Here is a 21,955-nt window from a genome sequence, read left to right on the forward strand (position 1 = left end):
TCTTGAGATCCATTCAAGGGACATGCCTTCTAAATGAGACAGGTGTCTTAAACTCCCTAAACATGCTATTAGCATAATTATCATGAGGTATTCTTCAGCTCAGCACACCCAGATCATGGTCTTCATGCTATCAATACTGCTTTCTGATTGCATACAGCAATTGTGGGATGATTCCAATGCCTTTAAAGGATTGTTTCAGAAAACAATAAATTGGTATACTAAAATAATAGAATTATGGGACATGTGGAAGGAGTTTTGGAACTCTTCTAGTATAACCCTTCATTTATAGCTTAAAAAAACAAAAAACAAAAAACAAAAACAAAACCCAAACCTAGTTGTAGAAATGATCAATTTGCAAGTTTTAAACTTATTATTTTTAAATCTGTGATGGGGGCAAATCTTGGGTGGTAGCTACCTTCCTCCTTCAGAATCCCTTTCTTCCATACATTTTGGGTAAATAGGGTTGTATTGATTCTGGCCTGGTTCTCTGATATATCCTTTTCAACTTTCTTAAGATGTCTTAAAATGTCAAATTATCCTCCAGATGAAGAACTTTCATACCTTTTTCCCTCTCTGGCTCTTATCTTTCAATATCCCAAACTACAGCTCTTTTTTGCTCACACATTATTATTTTCCAATAAGAATTTCCTTTGGAATAACCCCTAAGCTATTCCAAAACTGAGTGTGCATCCTCTGTCAGTTATCTATTTTCTCAATAATGCTGCATGCATAACAAGCCATGTATCCTGCCTACAATATGACAAAACCATCACAAAGCTCACTGGCTTAAGGTATTAATAGCTTAAGGGTGCCTGGGTGGCTCAGTGGGTCTTCAGGTCGAGTCATGAGCCCAGGGTCCTAGGATTGAGTCCCGCATTGGGCTTCCTGCTCAGCAGGGAGTCTGCTTTTCCCTCTACCCCTCCCCCTACTCGTGATCTCTCTCCTACTCCCTCTCTCTCTCAAACAAATAAGTAAAATCTTTTTTTAAAAAAGGCATTAAAAGCTCAAGAGTCTGCAGGTCTGCAATTTAGGCTTTGCTCTGCTGGCTGGTTCTTCTTGTGCCAGCTGGTCTTACTCACATGTCTGATACTTGGCTGAGGTGACAAAAGTAATTGGGCCACCTGCCTCTCATCTTCTAACAGGCCTACCTGGATGGGTTTTCATGGTGATGGCAGAAGCATGTGAGAGGAAGCAGAAATGTTCAAGTGCCTTGTCAGGCCTCTGTTTGACCCAAGTCTGCAAATATTCTATTGGCCAACAAACCACATGGCTGAGGCCACAGGCAGAGTGAGAAGTAATGCAAAAAGATAGCAAAGGGATGGAAAGGTAAAGAAGTGTAGCCATTAGTGCAATTATCCCACCATCAATCCAAAATAAAAACTCAAATCTAATGAGTTACAAATGAGTTACAAATGAAAGTAATACTGAATTTGGCTAAATTAGAGCCCAGGGTGACTATGAAGCACACATTTATATCAGCAATCACAGATTTATACCTTTATAGATAGCAGTCTTTAGTACCAACTGACAATTGATACCTTTATTTTTGTAGTAAAGAAAATTATCATGTAAACTAAATGTTATTTAATTCAATTTAATAAGCATTTATTTACCAAATATGATGTGCTAGTCATGAATAAACAGCTAGTCTATTGAACAGTATAACTATAACTAGATGCTTATTGAACCCCAAATATTCCTCATCTTTCTAGACAGCATATAGATAGTGTGATGACAGACTCATAGAGTCTGAAACCTGAGGAATTAGAAAATAGGGATTTCTCTTGGTTCAATGATCTCTCAGGGATCATTGGTGATAAACTCATGTGCCTGAAACAAAATACCAACATAATGAAAAGAAGATGGAAGAATCAGCAAGGAAATTCTTAGCTTTTCGAGATCTCTGGGCTGGTAATATGAGGTGGTAGCTATATACCTAAAGGTTTTCCGGAAATTGCTCTGAGGGCAACAGTTAGTACTACTTGTAGAAGTGTGACTTGCATTGCATGTGTTTTACCTTTCAAGGGGAAAAAGAACTGGAAGTGGTCTGTCTGGAAAATGACATGCTGCCATTGAAATTTCTCCAGTTGGCTGCACAGAAACAGTTTGTATTCGCCCTAGAAGTAGATGGAAGCCCCATGATTTATTATGTCTTTTTAACCTACCTGAGAGCACGTACATCACTTGTTAGATACTATCAGCAACTTTCTCCATTAAAATTTGATGACAATAACCAGGAGAAAAAAATGGCCTTTCCTGAGCAGCAGTTACTTTCTCTACCCAGTCAGAGTGGAATTTTTTAAAAAGCAGTGAAACCCTTTAATATGGACTTGGCAAAGGAAAGGAGGAAGAACCCAGGTATCATGTCTACAATATGACAAAAAATAGCTTTCAAGAGTCAGAGATGTTAATGGAGAAAGGTGTCTTAATAATAGCCTAGGAACTGTGAATCCTCTCACTTAAAAAGAAGCAACATTGACTTAATATGTCAGACTCTCAGGAAATATATTTTGTGTAGGGAAAAAAGAGAGAGAGAGAAAATCGCTCATCTGAATTAATGGTTCCATTCCCAAGTTTCTTGTGCTTTAGAGGTTTTACAAGTTACCACCTGTAAGATTCCACTAGGTGGAGATCCTGAGCCATATTCCATACGCTTTATAAAAAAAAAAAAAAAAAAAAAAAAAAAAAAAAAAAATGTGAAAAAAATTTTATTTTGCTTTTTACTTCATTTTTCAGGGTATTTTTGGCATTTTTTCTTTGAAATATTGCAGAGTGGAATTATTTATCAGTTGGCATATTAAAGAAAATCTGGCATGTACAAACAAGCGCTTCAAAGGTTTTTAGTAACACCTATCATAGAAAGCAATTTGAATTGATACCAGAAACCAGGAGTGTAAAATCTATGATGGTATTTTATTATAAAAGAGACATACAGGGGCTTGTACATTTCTTTAGAACTACAGTGACCAAATCATATATCAATTATTTGAACTGATGTTTATAAAGACATTTACCTTAAATCATATGACTGGATTCTTTGAACTCAAAATTGTGTTGTGCAGACTTTAGTAAGATAAAGTCAAGAAGAAAAAAAAAAAGTAGAAGTTATACATTTCCAAGCCTTGTGAACTACCTGGCTCTTACTTGAGTGACTAACACAGATAACTGAATATCACTGTGAGTTGGTTGTATCCTATGTACCTTTTCTGCGTTCTGAAGGAAGAGAGGGGGGAACTTCCTTGGCTCACAAGAAGAGCATATGAATTTCTAGTTCTGCCCATTCTTTAGGAAAAGCAGTAGAAGCTGTTATCAAGAGTCCCAGTGGAGGCTAACCAGGCTTCTAGAGGCTTTTAAGGACTCTCCAGGATGTCAAGAAGTCCTTGGAAATAATAGTTCTTCTTTTTTATGAATAGAACCTCGAAATACAACTCTATAAATGGCTGAGCCTGGACCAGAACTCCCCTTCCAATGCCCAGCTATTCTGCTGGTTGTTTCTCACCTGAATCGATCTGAGTTCCTCAATTCTGAAGGTTATGAAACTTGTAAAAGTCATCCATAAAGCCTTCCCAAAGAGGTGAAATGTAAAGAGCTTTAAATCGGGAATATCAGCAGACTCAGGATCTAGTGCTATCCTGGCTACTAAATTGTATGACTTTGGTCTTTACACTTTAGTATCCTTATCTGTAAAATGAGGAGGATGGTGAAGACAAGCTTCTGATTCTGTGTTCATCCACAGACCTATTCGTGGCTCATACAGGCTCAGGTCAACATGAGAAAATAATTACAGGTATTATTCTTGTCTCCATTTCCCTCATAAAAGCATAGTTCATGTGGGATAGTTGCTTTGAAGATCTGCTAATTTTTATTGGGGAATATAGCAGTTGAGCTTTCATTAGGGACTATTTTAATTATTTATTAAGGATTGCAATAGAATTCCATTTTAATGAAATTGGTAGACCATCAAAATAGCTCGTTAACATTAAAATACCAAAATATCAAGATAACATTAAAGTCCACTTTACAAATAAAAAGGGCATTGATGACAATAATTATGATGGTGATGGTAGTTATTATTATTATTATATTTATTATTTTTAAACCATTTCCATAAAGTAAATATATACTGTCATCTCTATTTTCTACAGTACCAAACTCATCAGGAGACGAGGTCTAAAGAGGGCTACTTGGGGAATTTCAAAGAAAGGCATATGAGAGTATGGCTCTGGGTATATCCATTTGCCCAGTTGCAGTATAGGCATATTTGAGTGTTCACCATAAAATGTGGGACATTTGGGTATGGAGATCCAAATTGCACTGGGTTTTGATCAGGTTATTTTGTTCCCAGTCTTTCCAGTAGGAGATAGAGGTCTGCTGATTGCTATAATATTATTATGGTTCTAAGACTAAATCTCAGTGGGATTTGGGAAGGGACCCTTTTCTGAAAGAATACACTATTGATAAAAGGGAGAAATGCTAGACAGTAAAATATATAAGAGGAAATAGAAACTACAGATCTGTGTTGCTTTGGTTCTAACTCTTTGGTTTAAGCGACAAAAATCAACTCAGACAACTTAAGCAAAAAAAAAGGTATTTATTATGAGAACAGAGGGCATCTTGTTGAATCTGATGTCAGGAAAGGAGTTGGCCCCAGAAAGGAGCTGGACAACCACTAAGGACTAAGGAAGAAAGAAATAAGGAAGCGCTCATTTTCTACCTTTTTTCTATGGTCTTCCACTTTCCTCTCATTTTGCCTTTCAGTAGAGCTGGAGGGAAAAAGGTAGACATGCCGTAGTCGCTACAATTGATTGTTCCTCAGCAAATAAGACCAATCCAAACTGACTGGCTATTCCTCTTCAAAATTCAAATTGTTTAAGAGGGGTGGGTAGAATCTGAATAGACTAACTTGAGTCCACCTGCCTACCTCGATTCGAACAATTCTGCCCTGGAGAGGGGATAGTGTTTACAGGGCTTCTGGGGCCCACTGTAGAATGTTACAATAGCTCTAAAGGGGTCCATCATCCAGGAAATAACAGAGTAAGGCATAAAAGGAGGCAGTGTCACCTAATAGTTACAAGCAGGGATTTGAAACATTTGTAACAGTGTGACCAAGTTGGGCAAGTTGTTTAACCCTCTCCACATTAGTTTCTTCAGCTTTAGATTGAGACTATGCATAGTGTTGAGATGAAAAGAGCCAATCCATGTAAAGTTGGTAGCGCACTGCCTACAACAAAACTAATGAATATTAGTTACTGGTATTCTTGTAATTATTAAAATGTGTAGATGCCTAAAAAAATATTCAAGACTATTTTGAATCAGTTTCTAAGGCTGTAGAAACTTGTTTATAACCTCTTATTTTATAACTTTCCTTTCCTTGTCATCAACAGACACTACATTTAAGAGCTCAGTTTTATGCTGTCTTCGATGGCCTCTTAGATGGAGATAGAGGGACCCATCTTAGAGGCCTGATAGATGGCCTCTCCTGGCACCTCTATCTCCTGGCCCCTCTATCTACCCCCAACTCTGCCTGGGTCTGTTGGTTCTGCTAGAACCAGCTATCTTAGTGTTATTTATACCTCCTGAACTTTCCTTGCCCTGGGCATTATACTCTGCTTTACTTTTCTCTGACTCTCCTCTGTTTTGAACTTCTGAAATTGTCTGACACCTACTTCTACCCTTGGTTCATTTTCTTTTTTCTATTAACAACTGTATTCCGAACATATTCAAGTATGCATATCCCTGAGACCTTCTTACTTTCGTTAAAGTGAGGATCATTAGTCTATCAGGGGGAATCCCTAAAGCCCTTAAGTCCCCATAGGTTACAACATTCTGCCCTCAGAGGAAACAAAAGAGCCCTACTTTGAGAAATGATGCCAGATTTACAAAGGATATTATAACATGCAATCGTCCAAAAGTAATTTCTACTTTTGAATGCAACATTGTATCTCAATAGTTATATTAACTAGGTTGACTGAACAATGACTTGAAAATACATCTGTCCTACATGAGTTTTCCATTTAAGGAAGCTAATTATATCCATAACAGCAACCTTCGGTTAGTGTGGCTGTTGACCATGAGTTGGCAATGGCCTCATTATGTAGAACTGGATGTTATAAATGGTAGTCATTAGACAGGATTCTACTTTTATTTAGGGGCCAAAGATACAATGCAAAGTTTCTCAAATTGGACATTCTGGGAAAGTTCCAAGATGATGGAAGAGGATGAAAGAAAGCAGCTTTGAAAAACTGTGTAGTGGTAGCAATAATAAAATCACTAGTCCAGCCTCTACTCCCACATACTTTCCCTGCTGTTTCCTTTGCCTAGTGACTGCATTGACTTGTCCTTTGATCATTTCCTCCTCCTCATCTCATTATCTTCATATTTCCTGCCAACCCCTTCATCGTACCCTTTCTAATTTGATATAAGACAAAGGAAAGGGTTTGCTATTATACTGTTCCTCTTCAATCCTGAAAATCATGTTATATCTTTATCATGAAGAAGAAAAAATACAAGGTGAGACATGAAAATGTCAAGATAGAATACGTTAGCTATAAAACTGGACACCATGGTTCTTACCTTGGGGGACAGGAGACACATATTTGAAATTTGTAGGTTTGGAAGGAACACTTTTAGTTGTCTGAATGGTTTTATAGCTTTCGGTTCTTGGGAGACTCGGATGTTCATTGACTTGCAGCAAAGTTCTGCTCAGTGAAAAATTGTTCCATTCTGAGTGCTGGTGATTCTGTTGTTGAGATACGTTACTGGAGTGAAATATATTGATTATTTAGATTGGGGGTGGGTGGGTCACAAAATGACCATTGAACCAACAACTATGGTCAACAGATGTGTTTTGTTTTCCTTGAAGCAGGTTTTATAAAAGTTTAAACTTGAATGGTGAGGAGGTATACTCTCCATTTACCCATTAGGCCTACCCCCTGTGATTTTTCACCACTTTGTTCATTTATACTACCTACTTGGAACTTGAAAGCATTTGAATCTGTCCATTGATTTTTATTTAGGTGCCACAAATCTATATTATTGAAAAGAAGAGCAAATATTGAATTCTCCTTGTTATTGACTTGGTTTTTCTTCCTCTGGCGTCTAGAAACTGCTTGGCCCTGTAGACCATGTCTGACATTGTTTCAAAGGGAATGTTTCTGGGATATCACAAGTAAGAGCATTTACTCTCTTACTTCTTTTCTACCCTGATGTGGATCTATTGGTTCACCTTACAATTTACCTCAGCCCCTGTGGAAAGCATTTTTATTTTCTTATATTTGTTTATACATGATTTATAGCTTTTGAAAAAAGCTTTGAGGCAGCTTATAGTAACAGAGCAATTAAAAATACAAACAGAACCATTTAAGATATCAATTAAAAGGAGTAGAACTACCAGTATTAGTTACTGAGTAAGTAATGAATAGTACTAACATTTCATTTAACTCTGTACTCCCTTAGATAAACCAAAAAATAGATTATATAATACTTATTGCCCAATTAAGGGAAGCATACAGAGATACAAATTTTTTGAGCTGATACTGAAGTCTGAAAATATTTTAATGCATAAATTCTTATAATGTGACTATTCTTTTTTTCTCTCTCTCTTTTATTTTTATTTGCATATATTCTGTGCAAATTTACTCCTGGGCCATAAGTTTTTGTTTCTTCAGTTTCTTCTGGGATATCTTTTTCTTCCGTGCAACCTCCTCTTCTGGTTTAGGAACAATCTTCTCTTTTTCAGTAAGGATCATCTCAATGTGGCAGGGAGAGTTCATGCATGTGTTAATCTGACCATGAGCTCTGTAAGTTCTATACCACATTTTGGGGGCTTTGTTCACCTGAATGTGTTCAATGACCAGAGAATCGACATCTAAACCCTTAAGTTCAGCATTACTCTGCATTTTTAAGCATGTGCAGTAAAAATTCAGCACTCTTCTTGGGCCACCGACCCTGTGTCCAGCCCCACCGTTTGGCCTGGGCGCACCTACCAACTCCACCATTGTAGCGACGGAATGGCACACACTGCTTCTGCAAAGTGACGTCTTTCAGATACATGATGGCTTTTAGGATATGCATAGCCTTGAAGGCCTGGGCAGTTTCACGTGTGTTCTTAAAGTGAAGCCTCTTGAGCCTCTTGATTTGCATGATTTCATAGGGTTTTCTGGGTCAAGCAAATAGCAAACCATTTTCAGAGGTCACCCCAGGCCACCGAGAGCATAATGTGACTATTCTTACTAGTATTTTCAGCCTATCTGTATTTATTGTTACAAAAATGGGTTATCCATCCAACAAACCAATACTTTCTCGAGTGCCTTGGTTTCTGATGTGCAAAGGTATGGAAGTACAATAAATACTTTTGAAAATAATTCCTTTAAAAATCTTCAGGTGTTTAATATTCATAGGGCAAAGATTGTAAGGCAAATGGATGTTTGTGTTAGAGTTTGTCAGGCAGTTTGGGGCACAGATATTTTTAAGAAAGCACACTAAAATATGTTACTAGAATTTGATACTGTGTGGAGATAGTAATAGGTAACTCCCTTTTCATGGTATGGCCCTTGCCTGGTGAGTCAATGGCTTTAACTGGTTTATTCCAGGACTTTATAAGGCCTGGGTACTGCCAATGTTCTTGGAACAGAGCTTTTCTTTCCTGAATCCCAAGGTCTAATTATGGGATTGTGGCCTACTTGCTTTGTGACCATAGACACAGAAAGGGCTCTAGATATTTTTTTTCCTTATGATACAGTGCGATGGATGAAAAGTGATTTGTTTAACTTTGTGAGGGTGCAGAGAGGAGGAAGAAGACCTGATTGTTAAGAAATGGTGACTTAGGGGCACCTGGGTGGCTCAGTGGGTTAAGCCTCTGCCTTCGGCTCAGGTCATGATCCCAGAGTCCTGGGATGGAGCCTCGCATCTGGTTCTCTGCTCAGCAGGGAGCCTGCTTCCCCCACTCCCTTCTGCCTGCCTCTCTGTCTACTTGTGATTTCTGTCAAATAAATAAATAAAAATCTTAAAAAAAGAAAGAAAGAAAGAAAGAAAGAAAGAAATGGTGACTTATCTGCCATGGTATTCACAGAGACTTGGTCCCTGGAGCCTTTTTTGCATTACCTAAGACATGCCACTGAGCAAGTTTCTTACCAGAACCTCAATTTCCCCAACAGTTATATAGTGTCCATCATCTTTTCTTTTCTTTTTTCTTTCCTTCTCTTTTAATTTCCTTTCTTCTTCTAGGAACCTCAGAAAGAAATTTAGAACCAAGCAACTTTCGCTTAATTCTTGCTATCCAACACAATTCTCTTGCACTCTTCCCCGGATATATTTTAAAAATTACATACACACAAAGATGGAGATATATATATATATATATATGATATATAATATGATATATATATGATATATGATATGATATATTTGGCATTATATATATTATGAAAGTTTATTCTAAGTGACTTCAAACTCTCTTTGGAAGTCAGAGGGGGTATATATTACAAATAAATTAGACAAAGAATCGTGGTATTTGTTTTAGTGTTTTGTTTTTTTTTTAAGCAATCCTGCCATTTTTCTCTTTATCTTCCACCTGACTATTTAACAGGACATTTCTATGTGGTCACATAGGAGCCTCACAATAAATAGTTTTTTAAGTGTCTGAGCCTCATTGCTCTAACACGTTTTCAAAAGAGAATTTGTATATTTTAATATTAGATTACTGTGACCCAGGTTGCATACTGATTTAGGCACTCCCTCTTTCTTTGTGCCCTTGGATGTAATGTGGAAAACTCTTCCTTGTTCTGAGATACCTGTGAATATGACGAATACTTGAACACACATGTGTTGTGATTTTGGAGGTCACTATTTTGGAAGATCACTAAGTCTTAAGGATATGTATACCAGTGTAGATCTCGGTGTGTTCACCTTGGAGAAACTAAGGCAGTGAGCCTTGGCAACTTACTGAGAGGGGAAGTGTCTTCAGTTCCATTCTGAGGTGGCTGGGGGGGAGCTGGGGAGAGCGTATCAGCCCCATGTGCTCTCTGACAAGGTCTGAAGGCTCCTAATATCACCCATTATGCAAATGTACCTATTCGCTGGCAAGTTATGGTTATGAGATTACATGCCCATACCAAGGTTTGATGGTGCTGTAAACCACTTAAGCCCGGGTCTTCTAATTTATTGAAACATCAGCTCCCCTCAAGGGAATTAAAGCCAATAATTATCCTTTGTCCAAATACCATGAACCAAATTGAGCAACTTTGGGTTTCTCCATGGCAGAAAGAAATGTGATATTGTAACTGGAAGGGAGAGAGTGTTTATTAAAACTGAACAACTTGGCAGACAGAAACTATTCCACCCAGATGGGGTACTTTTAATACACATACTCCCTCACCTCTCCTCAACACCTACCCTTGTCTTAACCCCTGAAAATTCCTTTTTTGGAGGAACTTCTGTGATAACGAGCTTTCCTTTTAAACATCTCAAAAAGAGATGTTTTTCATCACAGGCTTTGTCTCAGGACTTCTGGTCAGCTTCTACCCCTCTGTTTTTCCCCTGTCACTTTCCTCTCCTGGTGTCTGCCTCTTTCTGACTTAGCCTTTTCAGCGGCTCAGCCTTTTCAGTCACTAGCTCACATGGGGAAAAGTCTATTCTGCTCAGGAACCCACTGAGGCTTCCATGTCAATAAAGCAAATTGATGGCAGGTTTAACACATTTCCCAATTATTGTCTGCAGATGCTTTTCAGAACAAACAATCCCTGAAACCCTTCACACACAAGAAAACACTCCCTTGGCAAAATGATCTTGTTGGGAGCTTGAAAAAGAAAACCCTGACAAAAGAAGAATAGAAAATATTCACTGGCAGGAGCTTCTTGGCTAGGGGCTGCTCACTCCTGTTCAGAGGGATAAGAACAGGAAAAAGTCCTAGAGCATTATAACCTGACCCTAGGGTTACCATTTTGGAACTAATTCTTATAGAGAGAGAGGCTACAAGAACACTTTACCTCATTTTGTCATCTCAGTGGTTATGTGTTTTGTTTTGTTTTTTCGATTCTTCTGTCTCACTGTTCCACCGTTGTGAATTCAGGTGATTAATTCTGCCAGCTGCTTGTCCCTTCTCCATATTTTTGTTTAGAGACTCTCCCAACATAATCTCGGAAAGGTCTTTCCCAAACTGTGGAGGATGATTGGACTTCAAGCCCGTCTTGACTTCTAGGAGGAAGAGAAAGCCAGAGACATCTAGATATGCCCAGTTATAGGGGAAGATCCAGCACATGTGTAGCTCCATCCCCTGTCAGCAGGCAATCTCTGGAAAGTTGTTCATTTAGTTTATTAACTTAACTTTTTTCTCTTTATTAAAAAGTTTTATTCTTCTATATCCCCTTTTCCTTCCTCTTTCCACATAAGGAATTAGGAAATTAGTTTCAAGACCTTTTCTTGTATCTGTTATTATTACATACCCTCTGGGCACTGTTGGCATGCAAGTGACCCCAGCAAGGCTGGGAATGACTGAGCAGAAGGCCTGAGAGGACTAAGTCCCCTCTGCATCCAGCCACATCTGTATCCAGTGAGGGGTCATCAGGGTCTCAAAAATCTCCAGGAATTGCTGTGGCAGAGGACAGCATCCATCCCCTTGAAAATCTCTGAGGTTGCCATGGTTAGTCCCCATTCTGAAACTCAATTTGTGATAACCAGGAAGGGTCCTGCAGGGTACTAGGAAAGAACGAAAGTCTGGTGCTGCAACAGGCCCAGGGAGACAGACTTTGTGGGCTTCCTTTCTTTTCTTCTCTTGGAGGAAAAAACGCCACCTTGTTCTCTTACCCATCTTAGGAAGGGGCTGCAATCAACCGTAGACAGGGAAAGCACAGTAGAGCTTTCAATCAAAGTTTTGTGTCTTTGCAATATCCAGCTAGTCTACTGCTCCCCAACTTGCATGCATTTGGCGTGAGCAAAGTGATACATCTATCTATACCTTTTTTTCACATAGGCCAAGTCCTAATTATAAGGTAGCAGAAAAACTGTCCAAATGTGGCAAAACACTAGGCAAAGCTACAGCCTAGGGGAAGATGTGAGCTTTCTAAAAGCAAAGAGAACTTCTTAAGAGTCATTCCGTTAAGGGGAGTGGGGTAAGAAAAGGAACAAAGGTCTGAACTTCAAAGAAATGTAACTAAAACATTCCTCCTGCTCTGATTTTAATCTTTTCATTGGATGCTTTCTGTGAGAGGGCGCCTAAGTGAGTGGATTTGCCTACCCCTTCAATAAATCAAGGCTTTTTAGAACAGAATCATCGGTGGGGACTCTTTACCCCAGGAAACCGTAATTGGAGGTAAATATTAATTCCAGAGGAAGGCCTCTGAGCCCAAGAAGTGCAGCAACAATGTGCCTCCAAGGAGCCACTTCATTTTTTTTTTTCCTGTATCCTTTGGAAGCAGATTGTGGGAGCAAAGCTTATCTCCCATTTTTATCCGTTTTAACAATGCTCTGCCTACTGCTAGTTAAACTGAGCTGCCTTAAGCTCAATACAAAAAGCCCTTTTCAGAGCATCTAGCAGATAACTTTTAAAAAAAGAAAAGGAACCTTTCACACAGCTCTCCTGGTGCCTTTTTCTGAACTGAGGCTGTGTGCAGACAGCCAGGCCTGAAATGGCTTTTGGGGACAAAGACATCACCAAGTATTTGGTCTAGACTTATTCTTTAAAGTTGCCGCTACACTTTTGCCTCTACCTTGTACCTTTCCTATAACACCTACCCACCAATCCCCCAATGGGCAAGTCTACATTGTCAGTTATGATGAGTTTTTCCTTGCATATTGGTCAGTAAAGCCCAGTGAGGATCTCTTGTATTAAATCATGTGTCACCTTCATCAAGCAGTGGTTTCTAAAAATCATGTTCTCATCTGGAGACACTGGGCCGCCTGTGGTAAATGTGATAAAAAGAATTCAAAATGAACAGGATGGTGGCCAGATTCTACTGGAACTCTGTGAATAGTTTGTTTCCATATGAGTAGTGCTAAAGATGGGCCGCTATTCTCTTTGCTAATGAATTAGATCCCTGGAATGCCATTTCCCTTCCATAATAAGGGTAGGGGTGGTACCCACTCAGCTGTTGCTGAGGGCATTTCTGACAACTCTGGAGTTTATTTTAAAATTCCTGAACATCACTTTGAAGTAAGGCTTCTTTGAAGTAACTCGGAAGCTGTTACTGAAGAGTTCGATGAGTATTTGGGAAGTGATTAAAAAGACTGGATGGAGGAATAGTCCCCTCCGCCCTACCCCAGTTTTTCCTCCCAATAGTAAGCCATGTTGGAGAGAATAGATTTTACAACAGTCAGACTCATTGAGGATGCCCTAGGCTCTGATCCAGAAACTATTTAACTCAAACTGGTCTGAGGAGAAGGGAAACATTGCCTATTTCATTTTAGTTTTCAGTGGGGCCTATTCTCCTTCTGTATCTCCAAGTATTTTCTTCACTTCTTTCAAGCATGTGCCTATCGATGCAATGCCCACCTTGTTCTCTGACCATGGTCAATGTTATACTACTTACTTCTGGAATGAAACTTCCTGCCACCTCTGGCATGGGTCAGTTCCCTAGGAAGCCAATTCTGAAGAAGAGATTAATGTACAGAGATTAAGAAGTGCTGTTGTGATGCAGGCCTGGTGGAAGGAGGTAGGATGGGTCGAAGGAAGAAGGAGAGCTATAGTGCAGTCCCAGCAAAGGCCCAGCTGACTCTAGGACAATGGTAGACCCTGGAGCTGGAATGGCTCTTTGGAGTTGTCCTAAATTGACACAAGGAGGCCAGGCCTTTATACTTTTTATATCATTGGATGCAGGCTGCCCCTGAAAGGAAGTATGCCCTTGGACAAGGTGAGTCTCTTCAACCGAGGCAATTCCTATAGGGGGCTGATAGCTGAGAGTTGTCTTTGCAGTATCAGAGGAATAAGTTTTGCACTCCTGAAGGGAGACTAAGGCCATGCATTATATCATCTACTATGGTCTCCACGTTAGACCATTATGGGGGCCTCCTGGGAACATCCTACTATGAATTTAAGGTGATAGATGCTTAGAAAGGAGGAGTCCTCCAAGAGTGTGCATTCTCTTTTCCACACAGCAGGAACCTGATAGAACAGTGGTAAGAACAGCAACCTTGCCTCACCCTGCAATGCCACACTGGAGTCCCAGTTAGCCTGGCTTCAAAAACAGAACTGCCCATTAATGATAACTTCATGTCTCATTGAGGTAACATCTGATGTGAATCCTCTCCAGGAGGCCTGCAAACTGGTTCTGCCAGCTGGAGAGAAGAAAGCCAGCATTTAGACTCAACAGGAAGCCTGGATTTCAAGAAAGAAAAAAAATATATAAATATTGATCTAATCACATAATTAAAGGAAATCCACTGTCCCTGTACAGTTGCAACCTAAATGGCCCACTTCATTAAAATGCAAAAGGTTTTGTGAAATACTTTAAACTGTTCCCTCAAAAGGTTCTTTTCTCCATGGATTATTTTTTCAAAGAAGAAACAAATATTTAGATTTATGAATAATATATACTTATATATTTAATATTTATATATTCTTTATATATATAGGAACTATATATGTAATATACATATTTAATTGCATTTCATTTTTCTCCTGTACCTTCCTTCTTCTCATTTTACCATAGAATGGTTATCAGTTACTCGTATTTAACAAAGATATTATCAAATAGCAACATTAAACATTTCTTCTACATTACTCTCACAAGACAGTAGGTAGATTTGTCTACACAGGTGAGGGAAATGAAAAACTGAATTATTCAATGACTTTGATTAATGTTTATGTCAGAGCAGGAACTAATGTATCAGTAATAGGGAAGTTCAATTAGTGCTTTAATTAATTAGACTTCTGTTTTTAGCTCTATTGTGAACGATAATTGTTTGTTAGCTTTGCTTAGGACCTGGGTGAAGGCCTTGATTACAGGTATTACAAAAAATACAATGACATGAAGGTTGAAATTCTTTGAAGAAATGTGAAGTTTGTGAGAATAGAAAATGTCAGTAAAAATTCAAACACATTGTAATTTATTAATGCTCATAAAGTCTCCACTGAAAAGTTAGAATAAGGGCACCTGGGTGGCTCAGTCAGTTAAGTATCTGCCTTCAGCTTGGGTTATGATCCCAGGGTCCTGGGATTGAGTCCCATGTTGGGCTCTCTGCTCAGCAGGGAGTCTGCTTCTCCCTCTCGCTTTCCTTCTACCCCTTCCCCCCAGCCTGTGCACAGGAGTTCATGCACAAGCACTCTCTCTCTTTCTCTCTCTCAAATAAACAAACAAATGAATAAATAAAATCTTTTTTAGAAAGTTAAAACAAATTTCAAGATAAATTATTATAACTAAAGATAGGATTGTAAGTAACACCTCTTTGATGCATTAGTTGTCTTTGAATTTAGGGTCACTTTTACCTGCAATAATAAGACAATACAGTATGACGCATTTAACCGAGTCTCTCTTCCTCTCTCTCTGCAAGGAACTTTGATCCTTACCATGATAAATCTACTAACAAATATTAAGATCATGGAGGCTTACTATTACAACAAAATAGAGTAGCACCTGCAGGGGAGCCTGCATAATTTAGATCTCTCCCCCTACTCATTGCTAGAGTTTAATCACATCTGAAAGGCAGAGTAATTTAGATGCCTAAGCATCTGCATATAGATGTTCCTTATTTTAGTCTATCCAATGGCTCTTAAACTTTAATGGTACGCTCCAAAATTATTGTACAGGAGTATGCTCTTGAAGCCGATATAGTTGTACCTTACGGACCAAGTAAGGAACATTCAAGGGCAATTTAGGCTGTCTGAGAATGTAAGAAGCAAATTAACTGTTGAGCCACTTAGGCCTAGAAATTAATTAAAGATCAAAAGTGTTACCCAACTAGTCATTTCCTTCAACTCTGCTTTTAAGACGTGACACATATATCAGGCTATTGATAAAGTGTTAAACTTTATGAATGATTTGTTTTTTACTTTTGAATGAAATAAAGAGCATTTAACATTGGTTTCATAAAGTAGCATGCTTTATCTTTGGCATTTGGGTATGTTTTCCTGAGTGGGAGAGAAGGCATTCCAGCTAAGTCTCCAGACATGGAATTCTTAGCCTAACTCTTTTACGCTATAGCATTTTGCTGTGGGTTGTGACTCTTTCAAATTACTGTAGTGTTTCTGAAATATGACTTTATAGCTAACTTTCTTCTTAACTTTAGGCATAGATACATTTTACGAAAAGGAAGGACACAAAGAACAAAGGAAGAAAATCTCATGATTGCGTCTCTTAAAAAATGACATCATAGCTATCTGTTTTTAACGTCACTGGAGTGGCAATTTCCCTATAAGGGACAAACTTCTCCCTTCTTCCCTCTAGGTTATTTGGCTATTTTGATTATTATATTAACATAAGACAAATTAACAGAATGATAAAAACAAATTTAATTTCATACATACAGAAACCTCAAAGACATGTGGCTCTCTGACAGCAGGTAATTGAGGTCTCTATGCCATTCTGAGCTAAGAAGGGAATAACAGTCTGGAGCTTCAAAGGGGAAGAAGACAATTCACAGGAAGATGGAAAGATCAAATGTTTGGTAAAATTTTTTCTATGCCATGCAGATGTCTTTCTGATATAAAAAGTTTTTTCTGGTGATAGCTCCATTCCTGCACCCTCCCCAATCTAAGTTCTTTTAGGTGATTAAGGAAGAGGTAAAAAGCAATTCTCAAGTCTCTTGGACCTTGTTTGTCTTCAGTTTAAACTAATCCACATGTCAAATCCTTAATCTGGGGCAGCCTGCCCTGAACTGCATCACCACTAAATAAGACAAACAGATATGTGCAGCATTTATGAATATTAATTTAAAATAATAGGCAAATAAATAAAACTATGTCTTTACAATATTTAGAATAACAGAGTGCTTTAAAATTTATTTAGTAGTCTATATTTGTATTTATGAAGTGAATATAGGCCTACAAAATCAAAACTTAGAAAATTAAGTTCAATTAGGAAACAGAAATGCCATATTTAGCTATTTTCTGTTAAAAAATAACACTTTTAGGGGCGCCTGGGTGGCTCAGTGGGTTAAGCCTCTGCCTTCGGCTCGGGTCATGATCTCAGGTCCTGGGATCGAGCCCCACATCGGGCTCTCTGCTCAGCAGGGAACCTGCTTCCTCCTCTCTCTCTGCCTGCTTCTCTGTCTACTTGTGATCTCTGTCAAATAAATAAATAAAATCTTAAAAACAAACCACTTTTATTTCTCAAATATAAAGTTATTATGCTCACCTTCAATACGTTCGAGTTTTCTTGGTTTGCAGTTTTAGCTTTGTTCCTGTCTTCACTTAGTACCATCCTTATTTTTTTAAGATTTTTATTGATTTATTTGACAGAGGGAGAGCACAACCAGGGGGAGCAGCTGTTAGAGGAAGAGGAAGAAACAAGTTTCCATCAGAGCAAGGAGCCCAAAGTGGGGCTTGATCCCAGGACCCTGGGATCATATCCTGAGCTGAAGGCAGACACTTAACCCACTGAGCCACCCAGGTGCCCCAGCCATCCTTATTCTTTTAGAGATTTTATTTATTTATTTGAGAGAGAGAGTACAAGGAGGAGGAGCAGCAGGCAGAGGGAGAGGGAGAAGCAGACTCCTCACTGAGCAAGGAACCCGATACAGGGCTCAATGCCAGGACCCTGGGATCGTGACCTGAGCTGGTGGCAGATGCTTACAAACTGAGCCACCCAGGTGCCCCTAGCATCCTTATTTTTATATCTTCTTATATTTCAACTATTTTATATAAAGAAGTCTTTCATGTTTTACATTTTCCCTGTAAGTCTTCTGAAATCTTTTTTGTGAAGAAAGTATATGTATATATGTGTGCATGTATGTGTGTTTGGGAAAGAGGATAATGTTAGCAAACACGCAAGTAAATAGACATTTTAAAACCATATAGATATGCGTGGCCTTGTAACTCTTATATGGCTATACTTGAATGAATGAATAAATAAATACAATCAGGAAGAAAGCTCTTGTTAGATTTTATATGCATTCAACATATGTATTGAACATAAGTATTTGTTGGACTTATTGGATGTATTTCTCACTTGCAGGAAAGAAATGATTGATAAGATGTGACCCCTGCTTTTTATGGGGGTGGGGAAGTGCTGCTGTACCAGATAAAGTGTGAACATTTCTAAAGCAAGAGGTAGTGAGGCCAGAAGGTCATGACTCACACATCCTATCAGAGGGTGGGGATAAGGAGGGCCAGTATTTACTAAGGGCCTTATGTGAGATGGGTGACCAACTTGTTTAACTTTCAGAGCAACCCTATGACAGGTATTCATTCAGGAGGTAGTTACAGAGCAAGCATTATGCTAGGCCCTGAGAATATAGCAGGGAACCAGACAGCAAATCCCCATCCATTGGGGCTTCCACTCTACTAGGAGAATGAGATAGTCAGTAAGTAAGCAAACAATTAACCACAGAGATTCTAGTAGAAGTGATGTGATGGAGTAGGCCAAGGAGTGGGACGTCAGGAAGTGATAGTTGAGCTGGGAGGTTTAGAAAAAGGTATCCAGTCCTGAGAAGATGTAAGAGTTGAATACTCTAGTTAGATAAAAAGGACTCCCCCCCCCCAGTGGAAATGAACATTGTGTCTTCAAGAAAGGAAAGGAGGTAGGTCTAGATAAAGGTAGGCAGGGAAGAAGAAGAGAGGAGAGGAAGTCAGCAAGGAGCCAGACTTAGACTGTGGGCTATAGTGAAGAGTTTGGCTTTTCTTCTAAGTGTGATGGGAAGTACTTCGATAGTTTTCTGCAGAGATACGATGTCAAAGAAAAACCAGAGCTGCACAGTGGTTAAAGTGGTTAAAACCAATTTGAATCAGGAACTACCACAGTAGGTGTAAAGAGACCTCAATAGAGGACTGTACTCAATTCCAAATACTAAGACAAGAGGTTATTTATAGCCAAGAAACAGGGTGAGGTCAGTGGATGAAAAATTACTAGAGGAGACATCAGGGATGAGGGGGAATTCTGGCTGAATTAACTCAACAGATTTCTTGCTGAAGGCAGGTCAAGGAGATTAAATATTGAGGGTGGAGATTCTTTTTTTTTTTTTTTTAAAGATTTTATTTATTTATTTGACAGAGAGAGATCACAAGTAGACGGAGAGGCAGGCAGAGAGAGAGAGAGAGAGAGAGAGGGAAGCAGGCTCCCCGCCGAGCAGAGAGCCCGATGTGGGACTCGATCCCAGGACCCTGAGATCATGACCTGAGCCGAAGGCAGCGGCTTAACCCACTGAGCCACCCAGGAGCCCCAAGGGTGGAGATTCTTAATAAGCTGACTAAGGAGGATTCCTGCTCTTGAGGACAATACCTAAGGACAGACCTATTCAACAAAGCGCAGAAGTCTGCCTCAAGTTTGGTCAAGGAGAGAGTTTTTGCCAGTGATAGATCTGATTGTCTTGTTAAAAAGATGACTTTAGCTGCTGGGTGGGAAGTGTACTGGGTGTGGAGGTAGGCAAGACTCTGAAGTTACCACTTGGGGCAGGTAATAGGCAGCTGAGTTTCCATGAACTTAAAGAATGTGCCACCAGTAGTGGCAGATTTAATGCCAGGCCTGGATAGGAGGGTTGTACGTTTATAGGTAGCCACATCTCCTTGAATCTACATACTCTCTGCCCTGTGGGGAGGGCACCTCTGGACAAGGTCAATAGTTGGGTCTCTAAAGTACAGGCCCTTAGACAGGTGGTCATTTCACCAAGTCTTAGAGCAACACTGCCTGTCCCATAAGCTGAGATGTGAAATGGGAAGCTACAGAAGACAGAAAGCAGATCAAGTCCCTAAGGAGAATTCTTTTAAAAAATAATCAACTCATAACATGCTGTATTAGTTTCCTATGGTTGCTGTAAAAATTATCACAAAACTGGAAGTATAAAACAATAGAAATATATTGTCTCACAGTTCTCAAGACCAAAATCTGAAATCAGTATCACTGGGTAGAAGTCAAGGTTCAACAGGGCTACTTTTCCCCTACAGGTTCTAGAGGGAATTGGTTCTTTGCTTCCGCCAGCAAGGCCAGCATCTTCAGATTTCTCTGTGCTCTACCTTCAAAACTCTTTTTTTCTGTGTGTTTAGATCTCTCTTCCTCTGTGTTATAAGGTTATATGTAATTGCATTTACAGCCCATTTGAATAAGCTAGGATAAATTTTGCACCTCAAGATTTTTAATTTAATCACACCTGCAAAGTCCCAGTTTTCATATAAGGCAACATTTACAGGTTCTAGGGATTATGACTTAATATTTTATATGCCCATTGTTCAGTCTGCTATAATATTGTCATTATCTGATGATTCAAGTTATAATACTTAGCCCAAAAGTGTTTTTAAAAATATTGGTTTTGTCACATGGTTTACTATGGAGAGAGATATTTTCGTCTTGGATATTGTAAAGACATCAAGTGAGGACAAAAATTTTTTATTTGGTCATCTTTTTCTATGGTGAGGGAGGAAAACTGAGAGCAGTTGACTGAGAAAGCAAGGATTTCTAGCCAACTCTTTTCTAATTTTGTTTATATAATTGGTGCTATTTTGGGGATGGGCAGGTGGCAAACTGCACCATGTTGGAAAGGAATTATTTGAGCACTTTAAAAAAGGTGAATGTACACAAATAGGCAGGGCCTGATGACAAGTTTTTTCCTGAGAATTTGAGATAGGAGTTTTGAATTCAATTCAACATTTCAATTAAACTCAAAAACATTTATTGAGAGACCGCTAGATGCCAGGCACCAGGCTTTGGAAATAGAAAGATAAATTATATCCCATACATAGCCTCCAAGAGCTCACAATTTATTATGTGAGAGAGTCACAAAAACAAACAATTTAGAAAATAAAAATACAATGTGTTAGTTTTGTGAGAGGGGTATGATTGAAGTGCTAGGGATAAAGGTTTAAAAGGAGAAAAAAGAGAACCTAGGAAAGTATCTGACACTCAAGGGCACTCAGTAAATATTTGAAGGAATGGACCACATTCCTCTCCACCACAAGACTTCCCCCACCCCCTCTCTGAGTTTGAGCTACCATCTTCTCTTGCCTGAACTATTACAAGCCTACAAATTTCTCCCTAGTTACCACTCCAATTCCCCGAAATCCATTATCTATGTAGGAAATCCATGTCATCTCTGCCTAAAATCCTTTAGTTGTTTCCTACCATATTGAGTATAAGATTCCTTCTACTTGCCATGGCCTACTAGGTAACATGATTCATCCCTGCTCACCTTTTGATTATTGCTTATGTTCACTTGTACCTACCCACACTGGCCTTCTTTCTCTTCCTGGAATCTCTGAGCTCATTTCTGCCAAGGCCTTTCCTCTTGCCTTTTCCCTTGTTCTACTTTAGCTCCTTCTTTTTATTCAGTCTCTGCTCAGTCTCCGCATTGTTGAGGAACTCTTCCGACTACTGATCTAATATTTTTTTTCACAGCAACTATCAATTTCCAAAGTGATCCCTGTGTTTATTTATTTTCTTCCTTTTCAATTGAAATATAGTTTCCTTGAGGCAGGAACCTTGTTAATCTACAACATTTTATCTCCATTGCGTGTCACACAGTAGATATGCATTTTGGCACCTGGCATTGATACGAAAGTTCAAAATCTATACTGCTCCAAATCAGGGACCTAATGAAAAGAATTTCCAGAAATATATACAGTAGCCCTACTGTTTTAGGCATTGGTGATGTTATTACCCCAAACCTTTAAATAGGCTTCAGAGTCAATCCCATAAAGGCCTCAGTGGACAGCTATAAAGTTTTCATGAAGGATGATTTTAGTGTTCTTTCCAGACTCCTAGGCTATTCATTGAGTTAGAATTATGATACATCAGTAAAAAATGAACTTTAAAAAATACAGTATCACTTTAAAATGAGAACAATTCAAAGGATAAAATTGTGATAATTTGAATTAGTT

The 21,955-nt window shown here is 38.9% G+C and overlaps 1 protein-coding gene and 1 pseudogene across 4 annotated transcripts in view; one reads left to right on the plus strand and one right to left on the minus strand.

Annotated features, from left to right (window-relative positions):
• LOC111147846 (solute carrier family 9 member A9) overlaps window positions 1-21,955 on the plus strand; it is a 536,315-nt gene that overhangs the window by 70,376 nt on the left and 443,984 nt on the right. The window lies entirely within an intron of this gene.
• On the minus strand, window positions 7,635-8,183 carry LOC111151616 (annotated as a pseudogene).

This window comes from Enhydra lutris, unplaced genomic scaffold (assembly GCF_002288905.1).
Source record: "Enhydra lutris kenyoni isolate GAN:26980312 unplaced genomic scaffold, ASM228890v2 scaffoldscaffold2, whole genome shotgun sequence".
Taxonomy (NCBI): Eukaryota; Metazoa; Chordata; class Mammalia; order Carnivora; family Mustelidae; genus Enhydra; species Enhydra lutris.